This window comes from Schistocerca serialis, chromosome 1, assembly GCF_023864345.2.
Source record: "Schistocerca serialis cubense isolate TAMUIC-IGC-003099 chromosome 1, iqSchSeri2.2, whole genome shotgun sequence".
In the NCBI taxonomy this organism is placed as follows: Eukaryota; Metazoa; Arthropoda; class Insecta; order Orthoptera; family Acrididae; genus Schistocerca; species Schistocerca serialis.
Window position 1 is genome coordinate 932,801,984 of NC_064638.1, and position 19,905 is coordinate 932,821,888.

Genomic DNA, 19,905 nt, shown 5'->3' on the forward strand with positions numbered 1-19,905 from the left:
TATTATACACTGAGGCGACAAACGTCATGGGACAGCGACATGGACATATACAGATGGCGGTAGTACCGCGTACACAAGGTATAAAAGGGCAGTGCGTTGGTCGAGCTGTGATTTGTACTCAAGTGATCCACGTGGAAGAGTGTCCGACGTCATTATGGCCGCACGACGAGAACTGACAGACTTTGAAAGCGGAAGCGTAGTTGGAACTAGATGTGTGGGACATTCCATTTCAGAAATCGTTAGAGAATTCAGTATTTTGAGATCAACAGCGTCAAGAATTTGACAAGAATGCCGAATTTCAGACATTGCCTCTCACCACTGACAACGCAGTGGCCGACGACCTTCACTTAATGATCGAGAGCGGCGGCGTTTTTGTAGAACTCTCAGTGCTAACCGACAAGCAAAACTGAGTGACATAACTGGAGAAATCAATGTGGGATGTATGACGAATGGATCCGTTGGGATAGTGAGGCGAAATGTGGCGTTAATGGGCTATGGCAGCGAGCAACCAACGCGAGTGCCTTTACTAACAGCACGGCATCGGCTGCAGTGCCTCTCCTGGGCTCGTGAGCACATTGGTAGGACCCTAGTCGACTAGAAAGCCGTAGCCTGGTCAGGTAAGTCCCGATTTCAGTTGGTAAAAGCTGATGGCAGGGTTAGAGTGTGGCACAGACTCCGCGAAACTATGGACCCAAGTTGTCAACAAGACACTATGCAAGCTTAAGGTGGCTCCATAAGGGTGTGGGCTCTGTTTACAAGGAATGCGCTGGCCCGCTGGTCCAACCGAACTCACTGACTGGAAATGGTTATCATCGGCTACTTGGAACCCATTTGAAGCTATTCAAGGACTTCATGTTCCCTAACAACGATGGAATTTTTATGGATGCCAATGCTTCATGTCACTGGTTTTTAGTACGTTGTAGGAAGTTCGAGTGAATGATTTTGCCTTGCAGATCGACTGACATGAATCCCTTCGAATATTTATGACACATAATCGAGAGATCAGTACGTGTACAAAATCCTGCATCGACAGCACTTTTGCAGCTGCGGACGGCTGTAGATGCGTCATGGCTCAATATTTCTGCCGGAGAGTTCCAACGACTTGAGTCCACGCCACATCGAGTTGCTGCAGTACGCCGAGCAAAATGAGGTCTGACACGATATTAGGAGGTATCCCAGGACTTTCGTCACCTCAGTGTAGAGTGTTGTATCACCAAAGGTGTTTCTGTCCTGGTCTGTAACATCTTGTTTAATGACACATTCCCATATGATGTGATCTAGGGTGCCGATTGGTTTACATTCATAAGTGTCTGTGATGGTTTGTCGTATTTTCAATAAGTAGTTGGGTTGCGGCCCATGTCCCGCCAGGTAGAGTCTAGTTCTCTTGCTCAAGGAAGTATGACATTTCTCGATCTTTCCATTGTATTAGGAAGTAACTGGTAAATTCTCATTCCCGTTTCTGCCCTGTCCCACATTTCTTGCCGGCCGGTGTGGCCGTGCGGTTAAAGGCGCTTCAGTCTGGAACCGCCTGACCGCTACGGTCGCAGGTTCGAATCCTGCTTCGGGCATGGATGTGTGTGATGTCCTTAGGTTAGTTAGGTTTAAGTAGTTCTAAGTTCTAGGGGACTGATGACCACAGAAGTTAAGTCCCATAGCGCTCAGAGCCATTTGAACCATTTGAACCCACATTTCTTGCTATTCTTCAACAATGCATGCCTTTATTTCCTTATTCGATAGAGCGCTTGTGACCGGTATCTCCTTCACCTCATCACATTCACCCTTATTTGACAAGTATTCTACACTTTTATTTGCTATGGGTGGGTCTGGAGGCAGCAAACCTCAGTCGGTGTTGTTCCTTACGTACCAGTCAGGCGCAGGAGTACGATACTCTGAGCTCGCCGTAGAGCCTGTGCTCTCCTCATCTTTCTAGCTCTGTCCGTAGCCCGCAATAACGATTAAGACTGCGTTGTGGTACGTTCCTTCAAATATCCAATGTCCAAGGAATGAATGACACCGCTACCCGATGAGGCGGACTGGAAAACCTAAAAACCGATTGCAGCCAGTGTGTTATCTACAACAGATGACCTCAGACATTGTATTTTTGAATCTTCAGCGGAGACAACTGGGAACTGTGATCAGAGAATTGTGAACTAAATACTCTGAAACGTATTTACTATGGCATGTAAAGTATATGCCGGTTTAATGCTGCTTCATATCGGATAGTTCTAACTGTAAACAACGTACCGTAACAGTGCAACCTAACTAACAATAAACACATACGAATTAGCTGGCAGCTTTTATAAGAAGTGCGAGAGGCAGGAGATACTATACCGCATCAGTGTTCTTGCAAAACTTTCTGAAATTCAGAAGGGAAGGAGACGTGGCCAAGGAAACGTGGGAATAAATTGTTACTGGAATCACCGCAGGTGTTCGGCGTTTAATAACAGCCAGATGACGGCTGTCATCAACAGGCAGTAAATTTCTACAAACGGCTATGCGAGCGTGCAGCGGAACTCGTTCCAACATAATTAAGACAGGCACTTCGTTTTCACCGTCTTACGTTTCTGCCGCTCATATTTCCTTTCCCTCGCTAATTAAACTTAGTCAGTCGGAGAAAGTGCCGTCTGTATAATTGGAAACCCACAGCTCAGGGATATCTCCTGTGTTAACAGCCCCACGGCGCTGCTATTCATCCGTGTTTACTTCTCCTCACATCTTACTTGACGACCTAGCGGGTATTCCGTCGCTGGCAGACTTGCAGACTTGAGTAAAGCAGATCGCTTTCAAAGATGTACTGACATTAAAATCACAGAATATAACAAGAGTGATTGTTTGCTATGAACTCGAACTGCTTAGTTTTATTTGTGTGCGAGTACGTCAAAAGAGTAAAGAATAATTAATGGTTTCATATTTTCCGATATGCACCTAACGCTTCGCTGCTAAAGAATCAGGTTTTAAAGCAATGTTTATTTCTATATTTAACAATAACTGAAACAAGTAAAAATTTTAATTTTAATATTTTCAGAAGATTTTAAGTTAATATGTCTTGTCCCTTGAGAATAATGCTGGTCTATCATTCCTACATTCACAATTTGTTTTTACCCACAAATAAGGCTCTAAAGAAATGATAATGTTTTATGTGTGTCCATTGTATACTTTAGAACTTCAGGCAAGTTTGAAAACCAAACTAAAATGCACCGCAGTAACTATACTACTGCCAGACCTGTTGCACTATTTTCACTTACATTCATATTTTCTCTTTGGCTGATACAATTTTTGTTACTGTCTGATCTGTGTACTTCAGCTCTTTGTGATAGCTATGATGCGCAACACATTGAAAGGATCGCGTTTTCAAAACCCGGTAATTGTTTCCATTGGCGACGTTTAAGACTGAATTTTTGCTCAAAGGTGCCTACAGTTTTCCTCTGTAATGATGCAAAAGAGTGGCGCCCTGTGACGTCAACCTCGGGGTCGACGACACTTCAAACAACAAGGTGTCGACACTTGAAAAAAAAAAAAAAAAGAAAGAAAAAAAGGCCACAGCTAAGAAGTGCATGTGGCGTGTAAGGTAGGTTAATGATGTCACATTGGCGCCAGGTATCCCCACAATCCTGCCCAGCGCCACCGTGAACGTGTTCTCCGATGGGAAGGCCGTCACATCCCCTCTTATCCATATTTCACCCCTTCTTTTGAGGTCTCTGTGATGGAGTTTAGAATGGCGACACCCCAGCGTTGAAATCAATAAATGTGGGCGGGTGCCACCGAGGGTGTTGTCGAACGGGGGGGGGGGGGGAGGCGAGGGAGGGGGGGAGGGCGAACGCTGTTTATTTCAAGCATATGTCATGTCACAGCTCTGAAAAAGCATAAGCACCCCTTGCTGCTCCAGACAGGTTCAAATTTCGTTGAATGATTTTGAACAGTTCCTAAGGGTTCCAACTTGTGCACGAGAGCGAAAACTGCGGCTGTGCTGCACTCCAAAGGTGTGCGATCACGTCCAGTCGCGGTGCAGATCCACAGTGTCCTTAGAGACGGGCTGAAACGTTCAGGATTGTCAGCAGCGTCTCCGTTTCTCAAGGACGCCGTCCTGTTGCTCGTCCCACTGAGGAATGTCGTTTCCGACAGCGAAATGTGCAGGAATGAACGTCCAAAGGAAAGGGTCGGTTTCACTGAAGCCCTTTGTGCATCCCAGGGCCTTTTCGTGTTGATTATGAGCGACGGTGTGTCTTAAATCTTTTCCCTGGATACCCCTTAGAAAATCACTTGATTTTAACGCTAGGTGTTGCCGTCTTGATCTCCATCGCTGAGGCCTCAAAAGAAGGCGTGAAATGTGGGTAGGAGGGAGTGTGACGACCTTCCCATCGTCAGACACGTCCACGGTGGTAGTGGGCATATTGTGGTGAAATGTGGCGCCAATGAGACATCATTAACCTACCTTACACGTCACTTGCACTTCTAAGCTGTGGCCTTTTTTTTTCGCAAGGGTCGACCCTGAGGGTATTGACGCAGAGCTGCTCGCTTTAGCACCTTTTACTTGGCAATGGGAGACAGTTACGGGATTTAGAAAAAAAGCGATCCTTTAACTGTGCTGCGCAGTGTATATGATGGAGACGAGAAATCCTTGAAGAAAACTGTCTTGATGTTAATAGTTTTCTTTCCTTTCCCTTGTGCTTCATCAACTGAAATTATTTTCACACACGATGGTGTAAGTGGCTGAGTGGCCGTCCGTAGAACAAATGGCATAACAAGACACAAAGCCTAGCCTATGTGTGCTATTCATAGCACAGTTTTAGGTATCGGCGCAGTGAAGCGATCAGGCCTTAACGAGCTGTCTTTTTAACGTATCTTGTACTGGTAAATGTTACTAAAACTATGTGTTAGATACTTATCTTACTGCCACACTGTTGTTTATATTGTCAGTAGCGCCATATATTCCTTGCTGCAGTACAAATAGATGTTAGTTATGTTAAGTAGCTAATGTTTGTTGTCTCTGTTACAGTAAACGGCCAGAAAAGAGGCATGATTAATACGCTAGTAATGCGAGCAGGACGAATATGTGAGCCGCAGCACCTCAGATCCGAAATGCAACACCTGGAAAGTGTTCTGAGCAGCAATGAGCACTCCACAAGTTATATTAGTAGTGTAACAGAACCAAACACTCGGCGAAGTAACAAATCAGAAAAAGAAACGTCAGGTACGGCCATTCTGCCATACATTTCCAGAGTGACGGACAGAATGGGCGGTATATTGGGCAAACACGGCGTAAAGACGATTTTCAAACCGACAAAGAAGATCAAGGAGTGTCTTAGATCGTTAAATGAGGAAGGGGCCCCACTTGCAATGTTGGGATTATACCGCATACCACGCACTTCCGGAAAAGTATATGTCAGTATAACTGGACGATCAGTCAATACCAGGATCAAAGAACATATGCTACATTGCAGGTTGGGGCAAGTGGAGAATTCGGCCGTGGCAGAGCGCGGACGGTATGAGACGGACCACGTAGTAAAATTCGCCGACACGGAAGTCCTGGCTGTAGAGAAGCACTATACCACCCGCTTGTCCAGAGAAGCTATAGAAATGCAAAAACAGGGTAACAGCTTCAACAAGAAATAAGAAATCCTTAAGGTAAACGGATCCTGGCTTCCCGTGCTGCAGCGAACGACCGTCGCAGGTAGCAGGAGGAGAACCGCGCCGGAAATGACTACGGAGAACCGGCCGCTGTGACCAAGCGGTTCTAGGCGCTTCAGTCCGGAACCGCGCTGCTGCTACGGTTGCAGGTTCGAATCCTGCCTCGGGCATGGATGTGTGTGATATCCTTAGGTTAGTTAGGTTTAAGTAGTTCCAAGTTCTAGGGGACTGACGACCTCAGATGTTAAGTCCCATAGTGCTCAGAGCCATTTGAACCATTTTTTTGACCGCGGAGAAGCCCTCGGACGTTGGCGCGCCAGGTACGTATAGTCTGCGACCGCGAGCTCGGCTCCAGTTCACCTCCAGCAGTGGAGAGTAAAGCTTTGACAATGCCAGCCACTCGTGCTGGCGAAACGTCAGTAAAATCATCAGACGAACACCGGCCGAAGAATCAGACAGAACTCAACAGGCAGTTTCTCAATGAGGTTTTTCTTACCAAACTGCATAGCAAGTTTGTAAATCGTTCTCATCTGTTAAATTACTATTACCGAACTGTTTTTGTGTGCTAAATTACTATTTTAAACATTTTCCAAGTTTAAAATTTTTATTATTACTCGTGTTTTTTTTCTCATTCCTAACATCTTCCTATGGTTCAAATGGCTCTAAGAATTATGGGACTTAACATCGAGGTCATCGGTCCCCTAGAACTAGAACTACTTAAACCTAACTAACGTAAAGACATCACACACATCGATGCCCGAGGCAGGATTCGAATCTGCGACCGTGGCAGCAGCGCGGTTCCGAACTGAAGCGACTAGAGCCGCTCGGCCTCAGTGGCCGGACGTCCTCCTATATTTTAGTACATTACGCTTTACTGACAAACTATTTTCGTTTTCATATTGTGTAGACCTACTTTCAGGTAGCGTACTTTGTTTTGATGCCGCGAAATGCGTTCGTACATTGTTTTGTTCTTTTGTATATACAGGATGTTACAAAAAGGTACGGCCAAACTTTCAGGAAACATTCCTCACACACAAAGAAAGAAAATATGTTATGTGGACATGTGTCCGGAAACGCTTACTTCCCATGTTAGACCTCATTTTATTACTTCTCTTCAAATCACATTAATCATGGAATGGAAACACACAGCAACAGAACGTACCAGCGTGGCTTCAAACACTTTGTTACAGGAAATGTTCAAAATGTCCTCGGTTAGCGAGAATACATGCATCCACTCTCCGTCGAATGGAATCCCTGATGCGCTGATGCAGCCCTGGAAAATGGCGTATTATATCACAGCTGTCCACAATACGAGCACGAAGAGTCTCTACATTTGGTACCGGGGTTGCGTAGACAAGAGCTTTCAAATTCCCCCATAAATGAAAGTCAGGAGGGTTGAGGGCAGGAGAGCGTGGAGGCCATGGAATTGGTCCGCCTCTACCAATCCATCGGTCACCGAATCTGTTGTTGAGAAGCGTACGAACACTTCGACTGAAATGTGCAGAAGCTCCATCGTGCATGAACCACATGTTGTGTCGTACTTGTAAAGGCACATGTTCTAGCAGCACAGGTAGAGTATCGCGTATGAAATCATGATAACGTGCTCCATTGAGTGTTGGTGGAAGAACATGGGGCCCAATCAAGACATCACCAACAATGCCCGCACAAACGTTCACAGAAAATCTGTGTTGATGACTTGATTGCACAACTGCGTGCGGATTCTCGTCAGCCCACACATGTTGATTGTGAAAATTTACAATTTGATCACGTTGGAATGAAGCCTCATCCGTAAAGAGAACATTTGCACTGAAATGAGGATTGACACATTGTTGGATGAACCATTCGCAGAAGTGTACTCGTGGAGGCCAATCAGCTGTTGATAGTGCCTGCACACGCTGTACATGGTACGGAAACAACTGGTTCTCCCGTAGCACTCTCCATACAGTGACGTGGTCAACGTTATCTTGTCAATTGCTTCGAACGTCTTCCTGTCGGGACACCTTCGTTCTGGAAATCTGTCTTGATACAAACGAACCGCGCCACGGCTATTGCCCCGTGCTAATCCATACATCAAATGGGCATCTGCCAACTCCGCATTTGTAAACACTGCACTAACCTGTTGATGCTACGTACTGATGTGCTTGATGCTAGTAAGGTAGAGCAATGAGTCGTATGTCAACACAAGCACCGAAGTCAACATTGTCTTCCTACAATTGGGCCAACTGGCGGTGAATCGAGGAAGTACAGTACATACTGACGAAACTAAAATGAGCTCTAACATGGAAATTAAGCGTTTCCGGACACATGCCCACATTACATTTTTTCTTTATGTGTGTGTGAGGAATGTTTCCTGAAAGTTTGGCCGTACCTTTTTGTAACAACCTGTATACCGGGTATCCCTCCTATGAGTCGTATTTTCTCTGATGTTTCGGAAGATATCTGCTGATTTGTTTTTGCGATGTGTTGCTGGAATCACCCCAAATAGCGCTCATCAAGTCTCCCACGCAACGCTCAGTGTTGACGGATTGCGTCGGTTTGTTTCCCGTTTCGAACAAAACAGATTTTCAAAGCGGAATTTTAAATGCCCATTGGACAGAGCGGTCCCGAATGAATTTAGTGGGATATTCACTTTTTCGATATATGTTAACAGGGAAATTGAAACACCAAGAACAGCCAGGATTCCAGCAGCGGCTGGGTAGTGCTGCTGTATGGTGGTAGCAGTCGGTGCAGACCGTGGTGTGTGGAACAGTGTGTCCCAGCCTGTGACACACTTAGATTTCTTAAGAAGGAGGGAGGGGGTGGGACTGTATGTCCCATTTTTTTTTTTTTTTAGGCAGCGTGCTTTGTCTTAGCTTGTCTGTGTGTTTATGGCTTCAACAAAGTAATAATTTCCAGTATGCACACACACAGACACATACATACACACACACACACACACACACACACACACATACACGTTAGTACATGTCATTCCCAATTACACGCAAGTGTCAGACGCTGCCACAGCCACAAAAACAAAACAAAAGGCGACACATTCGAGAGCTTCACACGAGTTGAAACTGGATCTACATAACACGAAAAAGAAAATTTATTGTGTGTCAGTGAGGTGCAATGGGCAAAACATCTATCTGTAGAAAAACGTTAGGAGAGGAGGCAAAGAAATGCGACTATTAGTTCTTAAGCCTTAAAATAAAGCGATATGCTTCTCATCTAAGTAAGACTTTTATTACAGTCACAAAATCCGGTACATATCCCATATTATTCGGAGCGGTACAAATTGTCAACTTTCGCCATTGATTTTAATCAATGCCCGCTCGCAGCCAATATCTGTAATATCATTGCGTCTTAATAATGGCTGCTGGATCAGAAAGGTATCTATTCCTTAGGATATGTCCGAAAGAACAGATACCACATAGATTCATACTACCTGTGATGCGTACAGCACATAGCATGTCGTTCTCAACGGAGAGAAGTTTTGAGACGCAAAAGTAACTTCGGGAGTACACCAAAGGGGCGTTATAGGACTAATACAATTCACGATGTATACAAATGGCGTAGTGGATAAACTCGGACGATGCTGCTGTACACAGAGAAGTAGCAAGGCTAGAAACGTTTAGGTAAATGCAGGAAGAACCGCAGGGGACCGACGCTTGGTGCACGGATTGGCAGTTGTCTCTCAGCATAAAAAAATGTGACATACTGCGCTTAAACAGGCATAAAGATCCATTTTGTATGTCTACGCGATTGCACTGGACTACAAGATCGCGCTGGAAACAGACACATCCGTAAACTATTTAAGAATACATGTACGGAACGATTTAAAGTGGAACGAACTCACACAACTAATCGCAGATAAGGCAGATGCAAGACTGAGATTCATTAGAAGACCTCTCTGGATATGTTGTCCACCCACAAAGAAGGCAGCTTACAAAACACGCGTTCGACCAGTTCTTGAATATTGCTCGTCAGTCTGGGACGCATGTGAGGTAGGATTGATAGGGGAAAAAAAGAAGATCCAAAAAATGCAGTGCGTTTCGCTGCAGATTCACTTAGTATACACAAAACAGACACGGAGGTGCTCAGCCAACTCCAATGGCAGACGCTGCAGGAGAGACATTCTGCATCATAGTGCGGTTTACTGTTATGATTCCAGGAGCGTACATTCATAGAAGAGACAACCAATAAATTGTTTCTTCCGTACATCACGCGAAAATACCACGAAGGGGAAATTAGATAGATTAGCGCTCACACGCAGGCTTACCAACAGCTGTTCTTCCCGCGAACAATACGCGACTTGAACAGGAATAAGGGGGAAGTGACAGTGGTACACCGTAAAGTAGCTTGCAGTGGATGTAAAACTGCGACTGCGGAAGAGAGACCTATGATTCGCGGACCCCGCTTTAAATCGCGTGACAAAGTTAAAAATCACAGATCCGATATTACTGATCATAGCCCAACAGCAGTCTGGTTGCGTTCATACAAATTTCAGGATCCGACGACACGTGGGGAAACATTAACGGTGTTTGTTTAACCATTATCCTAGTTCTTTATAAGATCTTCGGAAAATTCGCAGAGTAAAAAGCATCGTGATGAGAAGTAAAAGAAGTGGAGGTCAGAAAGTCACCCCAACATCGAACTCTTCAATTTATACGGAAACAATATGGTTTATTCGTGAAGAAAAAATGTACGAGGGTTGAACCTAAATACTGGCAACTATTTATTCACAACCGATACAAAAGAGTTACATGTTTGCACTGTTACTGTCCTTCAAAGTAGTCACCAGCGTTGTGTAGAACCCGTTGCCAGCGATGTGGAGGGCGTATTATACAGTTAGCAGAGTCTGTTCTGTTGATGGTGCGAATGGAGCAGTCTACTGCCTGTCGAATCTCTGGAACAGTTCTGAAGCGAATGCCATGAAGTGGTTCCTTCATCTTCGGAATCAAATCAAAGTCACAAGGACTTAAGTCGTATCACCGTTCGTCTTTGGAGCATCATCTGCTATCAGCTTTGCGAAAGAAGCGGGGACACTTTCTGCGCAACCCACCCATCATTTTGCACGACAATGCGCGGGCTCATACAGCGCAAACTGTGGCTGCTCTGTTCAGTCGATGGGACTGGGAAGTACTGTACCATCCACCATACTCCGCGGACTTAAGTCCTTGTGACTTTGATTTGATTCCGAAGATGAAGGAACCACTTCGTGACATTCGCTTCAGAACTGTTCCAGAGATTCGACAGGCAGTAGACCGCTCCATTCGCACCATCTACAGAACATGCTCTGCTAACTGTATCATACGCCCTCCACATCGCTGGCAACGGGTTCTACACAACGCTGGTGACTACTTTGAAGGACAGTAACAGGTGCAAACATGTAACTCTTTTGTATCGGTTGTGAATAAATAGTTGCCACTATTTAATTTCCAACGCTCGTATCAACCAGAAGACATGGTCTTTGCGACAGGTATAACGATCACCTGACTAGATTACTGTCGTTCGTGTTTAATGTTGTTATAGGGCCTGATAGGGTGTATAACGGACGCGAACAGAGTCAGATGTTGAGTCATCAAAATGGTTCAAATGGCTCTGAGCACTATGGGACTCAACTGCTGAGGTCATTAGTCCCCTAGAACTTAGAACTAGTTAAACCTAACTAACCTAAGGACATCACAAACATCCACGCCCGAGGCAGGATTCGAACCTGCGACCATAGCGGTCTTGCGGTTCCAGACTGCAGCGCCTTTAACCGCACGGCCACTTCGGCCGGCTGGTGAGTCATCACTGCGAACACGGAGATGCTGCATACTCGTGTGAGACAGCGAATCAGCATCTGACAGACTGTCGAAGGAGTTTCATTGTGGGTGACCATTTGGCTAGTTGGTCGACTGGTGCAATATCCAGATTTCTGGGGCATTTGGATGTGACAGCCGCGCGGTGTTGGATAGTATAGGAAAGTGAGGGCAGACATACCCGTCATCAGGGTTCAAGCCGACCACCTCTGACCACCAAAAGGGAGGATCTCTGTAACGTGCACTAAGCACATCGTAACCCCTTCACGTCTACGTCTGTCAACCGAGCACAAGTAACGGACTCCCTGCAATATTCCTGGTCTGAGACCAGCATCAACAGCAATCGGAAATTACCATCCCATGTGTAGGCTACCGAAACACAAAAACACAAACGGCTGAGTATGGGACGGTACCATGACCGACGAATGGCGCCACACTGTGTTCCGGATGAATCGCTGTTCTGCACTGCACCGGATGACCATGGTCGGAGAGTCTGCCAGCAACCTGTCGAGAGGTTCCATTCATCCAATGTTTTGGAGAGGCACAACGGTGGCACTCCAGCCCCATAGGCATCGCGGATGACTTCAGGTCGTAGCTGGTAGTGATTGGGGCAACTCTGCCGGCATGATGGTATGTCACGGACATCCTGCGCAATCGTGTATTACTTCTCTTGCGACAGTATCGTGGTGTCATGTTTCAACAGGACAACGCTAGTCTATTCATGGCGCGCGTCTCTATGAACTTGTCTTTGTGGTTTGAGGTACTCTAGTGGCCGGCAAAATCCCCAAATATGTCCTCGGTGGAACATATGTGGGACAAGCTCGAACGTCAACTCCGTCCTAGTCGCGGTATTCAAGATACCAAGAGCCTGTTAGAAGCGTTGTGGATCATCTTGTCTCAGGACAGGATACAGCGGCGTTATGACACCCTTGCCAACCCAGTTAGTGCGTGCAATCGGTCCAACGAGTGCAAAATTATACTGATATGTGGGCTAACACTGCCAAGCTCTTTGTAGACTTAACTGGATTTTGATATCGCTGCAGTAACATCATATAGCTCTCGACTCGTAAAGAGTTTTCCGTTTCCTCCTCCCGTTCTGGAGTCTTCACGTTCTGTATCAGACAGTGTAGTTATTAACTCCCGAGCTGAGTCAAGAGTGTCCCCAAATTTGACATGTGACTGCGTCAAATCGCTGTACAGTCAACTCTGAAAATCGGAACTGGCGGTCAGATATGACTACAAAAAAAAAAAAAAAAAAAAAAAAAAAAAAAAAAAAAAAAGACTGCCGTCATATAATCATGCATGCACGTGTTTAAATCGTGTAGGAAACCGGTGATTCTTGATAATTCTTCGCGTACTGATGGCGCATACCGTCTGTTGTATCCCCTCTATGACCTTAGTGCACGTTTTTGGCTTTCAAGGCTTAATCACTGGATCTGAAAAACGAATTGAGTGTTTCACGCCACCGTGAATTCTCTTTGCCACAACCTCCGCTGAAACTGGGAACAATCCTCAGTTCAGTGCTGTCGCTTGCCAAAACAGACTCTTAAACTAAATTTTACAAACTAATGATGACGAAAGTTGCTCTTACGTCCCCGAAAACTTCAGTAACATATTTACTGAGCACTCAAAGCTTTTCTATGATCTACGATATGATAGAATTCTAGGAAAATGCATCCAGTCGTCCGTAGGGTCACGACATGGAGGGTATCGGAACTTCCGTGTGTTCGGAATATTTTCCGAACTTCCCGCTGATAGTAGCACTCGCTTCAGTAACTAAGGTATTTTCTGGCATCACAGTAAATGTCCGTAAAATAATTCTGCGGACTAAGACTTGATCGAACTGTTACTTCGCGGATAAATCGAATATTTTAATGTTTCTTCAAGCAGCAAGAGTTAAATTAATAAATATATGGTGTCATTTACACAAAGAAAAATATTGTAAAACTGCGTTAGTCTACATGAATCAACAAATATTTTCAAACTTTAAAGTGTCGGCGATTCTGTTATCAATGTATTACAAATAAATCAAAGAACTCGGAAGTACAGGGTGGAGGAAAAACACATAAAGAGAGTGAAAAATTTTAAACACCACAAACCAAAATGAATTACAGACTCAAAATTAAAACAAAGGTAAAAATGAAATACTGATGCTTGAAATTATGTATCTTCGATTTCTGAAATTAGCATTCATAAATACAATTTAAGATTAATACAATAACCCAGTGTACAGTTTAATTAAAAATGAAACTGACAGTTAATACTCAATAACAAGTTCGTGTGAGCAAGATATAGTACAAAGTCTACATTTGTTGAGGTAATAAGTTTCAAGAACGTTGGTGCTGTCACTGTCAACACAAATTAACAACGAATGTGAACTTACCAGTCTATAAAAATCATTCTCATTAGCAGTAGAGGGTGATTCAAAAAGACAAGCTATGAAAGATAGAAACACATTGTGCATGTAACTGGATAGGGAAAGGTTCAAAGTTTTGACACAGTTGCGCTTTTGTTTGTTTGTAGTAACATGGCGACTACACCACAAGAGAAATCGTTTTGTGTGGTAGAATTTGCGCGAAGTCAATCCATTGTTCAAGTGCATCGTGCATTCTGCTGTCGATTCAGGAAGAAGCCGCCTCTGCACCAGCAGATGTATGACTGGCATATAAAATTGTGGGACGTTCGCTGCGTATGCAAAGGAAAGAGCACTAGTCGGCCACGCACGTCTGATGAAACTGTCGAGCTTATGCGAGATGCGTTAACAACGTGCTCTAAAAACGGTGTGCCATGTTCTGAAACGACGATTTTATGTTGCAGCGCTATAAGTTGCAGTTACTGCATCAATTGCGTCCCAGCGAGCATAATATATGGAACGAATTTTGCTTTTCATTTCTCCAGGGTTTAGCAGACATTTTTTCCCGAACGGCTCTTCTTTGCTGGCGAATCAACGTTTCATCCATCGGGGAAAAGCCATAAATTAGGAATTTGGGAGTCAAAAACTTCTGGTGTAACATAAAAGAGACACACTTGAAGTAAATGTGTTTTGTGCCATATCAATTCACAAAGTTAGTGGACTTTTCTTTTTTGCGGAGAGACCTGTTACAGGAATGTCATAGTTATAGGAATGGTCATAGTTACAGGAATGTCATACCTGGACATACGGCAAAATTGTTTGTTTCCTCAACTCACGAAAATATCAATGATTTTATTTTTATGCATTACGGTGACGTGCCTCACTTTCACCTTGAAATGCGGCGTCATCTTAACATCGCTCAGCAACGTAGGATTGGAAGAAGTGAACAACAAGGCTTGTTCATTGCTTTAGGCGTTCCAGGTCACCAGACCTCACACCCTAACTTTGTCCAAATTATGGCAGCTACTCTTCGAGAGCTGAGAAATCGAATTGTTGAAGCTATCGATTCAATAAACAGGGAGCTACGTGTTGATTGGTGAGTGGAATAAAATGGACTACCATTTCTATAGTTCTCGAGCAACGCGTCGTACTCACGTTGACTGTACGGTACAGCGTCTGGGAGAACATAAAACTTTGAAACTTCCTCTATCCAGTCACATTAGCAATTTGTTTCTCTTTTTCATGCTTTATCTATAATAAACAATTTAAATGTGTTCTTTCTTTTTGAATTATCCTGTATTACTAACGAAAGACCACTTGAAAACGAAAATGATCGGATCTGCAGGCCACTAAAACACGGTCACAGCATTCCTGATTCGCAACACAAGGAGACTAAGTCTTTATGGTCGGCTGCGATTTTGAACCTCCGTCTCTCAAAACGCGAGTCCAGTGTGCTGACCACAGCGCCACCTCACTCGGTGACTCGTGCAGAGAAATGTCACATACGTTGTCCAACAATTTTATACACACTCCTGTTTGAGACCTTTCAGTAAATTAGGACAGCAGCTACAGAACGGCTGGTTTATGTTCGTCACCGGGAATTCTCATTAGTGCAGCCACCTCCGTGGCTGATAACAACCCTTCACACAGTAGCACAATTGGCGTAAATTACTCGTAACACATTTTTGCAAACCAATGATCATAAGTGATCTCCTGACTTTGCAGAAAGCTCTTTAAATACTCGTTAGAGTAAACCCTTGCTAGGAAATTCCATGAAAGTCTTCGCTGTGCATTGGACACTTTTCTCGCTGTCACTCCATGCTCACATTGGTGTATAATGCATCCATCTGCCAAAGGCTGCCAGTAAATGAAGTATCCAAGATCCAACGCGGTTAGGAACGTTTTCGAAAAATTTCGCTTATGCTTGGACTCGTGTCGAAAAGTACATGCTCTGTCAGACACTAACGGAAACATCTAAAGTTAATCTCCGGGCTGAAATCGGATCCAGTAATTACTTATATGACAAACCATCCGTACCGGCTTCGTTTCAATGTGATTACCGCATATCTCCCTTGGACGTTGGTGGAAATTTCCGAAAACGGAGACACCATGTCTCTCACTATTAACTCGTTGGTTACCATCATGTAGCTGAATAGGTACTGAGATATGCCTCCCGCCTAGAAAAAGCTTCTTCAGTAGTGGAAATCGTAGTTGTATCCCTTTTATATTAGTCAAGTAGGCTGACCAACTACCCATACAGGGACAGAAAGAACAGCACGTAGCTCTTTACATAACTGAACTACAAGGCGTCTACTCCAAAATGTCCTATTTTCAGTTTGCTTCCAACACAAAATTAAAAGAAATAAAGTTATTTCCTTTTCAAAAATAAGTTGTATTTCAAATTAAGTTTAAAAAAATTACATCATGCAAAAAAAAAAAAAAAATACTTCTACTTCAGCTTCCTGAGGTGACGCGAAGAAAGTCTAGTCTGTATTCAATTTCCATTCAGACCTGCTGGAACATGTTTCGAGTACAAAAATGTCTTTATGGTACAGAGCTACAGTGGCGAACACCCTGTCTTTTTTGTAGCTCTTAAGAACAAAAAATGAATTGGTGTGATGTCAAGAGAACTTGGTGGCCAATTCACGGAACCATCTCGTCCAATCCAGTGTCCTGGAAATGTCCGTTTCAGAGTTGTCCGAACGTCCAACGCCCAGTGAAGTGGATCACCATTGTTGAAACCAAATGTTTTGTTGCAGGTCTCACCCTCGGGAAAAGCAAACATCACCTAATTGTGCAAGTTTGTTGTTTCTGTGACAGTCTCCTCAGCGAAGAACAACGGTCCAATTATCTTGTCGTACAAGAGGCGGTACCAAACGTTCACTCTCCGGCTACCTCGTGTCATCCCTCCCACCCCCCACCCCACAAATGGGAATCCAGAAACATGGAATGGCCTCAAGAGAAAATATTAATCTTGACAAGAAAGCTGGATACTGGGTCGATTCGGCTAAGCATTTCACATACAAAACCATATTGCCGTTGCCTTTCATCGGGCTTTATACGAGGCCTATTCGGAAAGTAAGGTCCTATCGGTCGCAAAATGGAAAGCACTGTGAAAATCAAAAATGTTTTATTTGCAACAGTTTGTCACACCTTCCAGCTCCTTCTCTACATAATCGCCGCTCCGATTTAGACATTTGTCCCAACGTTGTACCAACTTTCCAATACCCTCTTCATAGAAGGCAGCCGCCTGTGCTTTCCACCAATTCTCTGAGCTGATTTACAGCTCGTTGTCTGTGCGAAAACGTTGTCTTCATAGCCAGTGGTTCATGTGAGCAGAGATGAAACTCAGGGAGAGTCAATTACGAGCTCTATTGTGGGTGACCAAACACTTGCCATCGAAAAGGCATCTTCATTGCCCCTTCAGAGTGCGGCCGAGAATTGTCATGCAGAAGGAAACGTATGACAGTTGTGTTATGTGGGCTCCATGACATCAGGCGAAATCTCACACCAGACCCTCATACTTGGGGTGAGACACTTTTGTTCTAAGCATCTTTACGTTCTCACTGTGCAGTCAGAACTGAAAAGTGCGACGTGAGGCGATCGACGGGCATACTAGAGACACTGCCCAACACATTTGTGCGAAGTTTCATCGGATTTTCGCTGTGGTTTCCGTTTCACACTTCATCGAACGTAACCTTTCGAATAGCCCTCGTAGCTTACAGCTACACGTTGCATCCGAAGTTTCCGTGAAGCCGCACGAAATGATTCGCGTGGACTTCGTTGGAGCGCTTTGCGGACACCTCAACTTGTTCTTCGGAGGCACGGCGACCTTTTGCATGACGCTTGATAATACTGCCACTGCCTAGAAACTGCCGATGCCATGCTTTTGTCCTTTTCGTTCCTTGTGCTACTTTCTTGTAAACACAACTAAATTGCCTTTGCACCATAACAAAGTGCACCATAACAATAGATTTAAACTCAGCAAACCAAAGCACAGTTTATGCCTTCTCCTGAACTGAAGCCGTTTTCACTTGGACGAGCAACAACAAAACCATGTAAAGGTGCCAAACGTTGCTTATCGCATCAACTTTAGGTCGTTCTACACTCAATGCTCGAATCAGACCTGAAACAAAGAAAGATTTACGATTGTTAAACCTAGTCTAAAAATAGGACGTTTTGCTGTAGACATCGTATAATAAACTAAAAAATATAGCCTTCGTCAGTGAAACTGTTTCTTTGAGTAGGCGTAACAGTCTTTTTACATCGTCTCTAGGGTCACATTCCGAAGAAGCAGACATTTGCAGAATGTCACTTCATGCAAGTCATCTACGTCAGTATTCTACAGGACGGGCGTTAATATTAACATCGTGCACACCTGTGCCTGCAGTCTGTTTAGGATGCCTTGCAGTCGAAATGGGTTAATAGTCTCTTCATTCTGAAAGTAAACTTGACAAGCATCTCGACCGCCACAACCATAAGATTAGATTGGTTGGTTTGGGGAAGGAGACCAGACAGCGTGGTCATTGGTCTCATCGGATTAGGGAAGGATTGGGAAGGAAGTTGGCCGTGCCCTTTCAGAGGAACCATCCCGGCATTTGCCTGGAGTGATTTATGGTTAGGGTTAGGTTAGGTTAGTGGTGTTTAACGTCCCGTCGACAACGAGGTCATTAGAGACGGACCGCAAGCTCGGGTTAGGGAAGGATGGGGAAGGAAATCAGCCGTGCCCTTTCAAAGGAACCATCCCGGCATTTGCCTGAAACGATTTAGGGAAATCACGGAAAACCTAAATCAGGATGGCCGGAGACGGGATTGAACCGTCGTCCTCCCGAATGCGAGTCCAGTGTGCTAACCACTGCGCCACCTCGCTCGGTCCGTAAGATTAGACTTGCTGTCACTGTGCTACTTCAGAGTCTCAGCAACAAATACATCTGACATTGTATAAAGTGTCAAATTTGTTTTGAGCTCTTCCGGATCTTTGCAATTTAATTTACATTCTTGTATGTTTTCACGAAAAAATTTCATTATTTTGTACCTGTCCGGCGAATGAAGTGTAGTATACCAAGACGTTATAATAATAAATTTAACAAGTTGTAATAACATTCTGCGATATTATCAGGGAAGAAAAAGTCGTCATCAGCGTATCGCACTAAAATATCATTGCGCTGTCCGCATTTAGAGGTTCAGTAAAACGACGCAATGTAAATTGTTCATTTCGGATTGAAAAACAAACATATATTCTAAAATTCAGATGCTCTTCTGTTACATTATTTCCATCACTAATTTCTAAGTAAAATAAACGGAAGGTAGCGGACGCGAGAATTTCTGTAGAGATGGAAGGTGACAACAGAAGAATTTCAGTCGAGTATTTGAAATGTAAGGCTTATCATTGTTAGCTTTTAGCTCTTGTATTTGTCTGCTAAAATTTCAGTTTGATGACACAGATAAAATATTTCTTCTGCAACAGTTTTCATATCAGTGCTCATCACTACGTTTGTCGAAATGGTGCAGCCCTTAATTTTGAACAACTGTGTCTTGTCAGAGTTTTAAAGATACGATTACTCCGTATGAGTTCGTAAGTTACCATCTAACAAAGCAGTTACGTTTAAGTACAGAAATGTCAGAGTTAAAATTATTTGGCTTCCTGTAGACAGATTCTGTTTGAATCCTCATATCATTGGTAACATACGGGCGAAGTTTGATTTGAGTCGACGCTAACCCTGTTGTGAAGTCTCAAAGCTAAAAGTAAAAAAGATCTTTATCCCAGGTCCCAATCGATGTATCACCTGCAATGAACTTGCTGACATACAAAGAGCGAGCAAACACCCATTTCGATTCCTTGTTGATATCAACATTTCTAAGTTTAACTGTGACTTTACAGTCTTGTGTCCGTCCCGATAGCTGTGTTGGCCTCTGTAATAAAAAAAAAAAAAAAAAAAAAAAAAAAAAAAACTGAGTGGAAGGATCAACAAACGAACTTTAATGGATGTCATGCTACGTCCGCAACGACCAAACACAATGATCACAAAAAAAAGAAGAAAAGAAAAAGAAAATGTGGTCAGCGTGGCGGTCTGTCACGCCAAGGGGCCCGGGTTGATAGTGTTTTTAAAAACCACACCCCCGTATTCTGGAAATGTA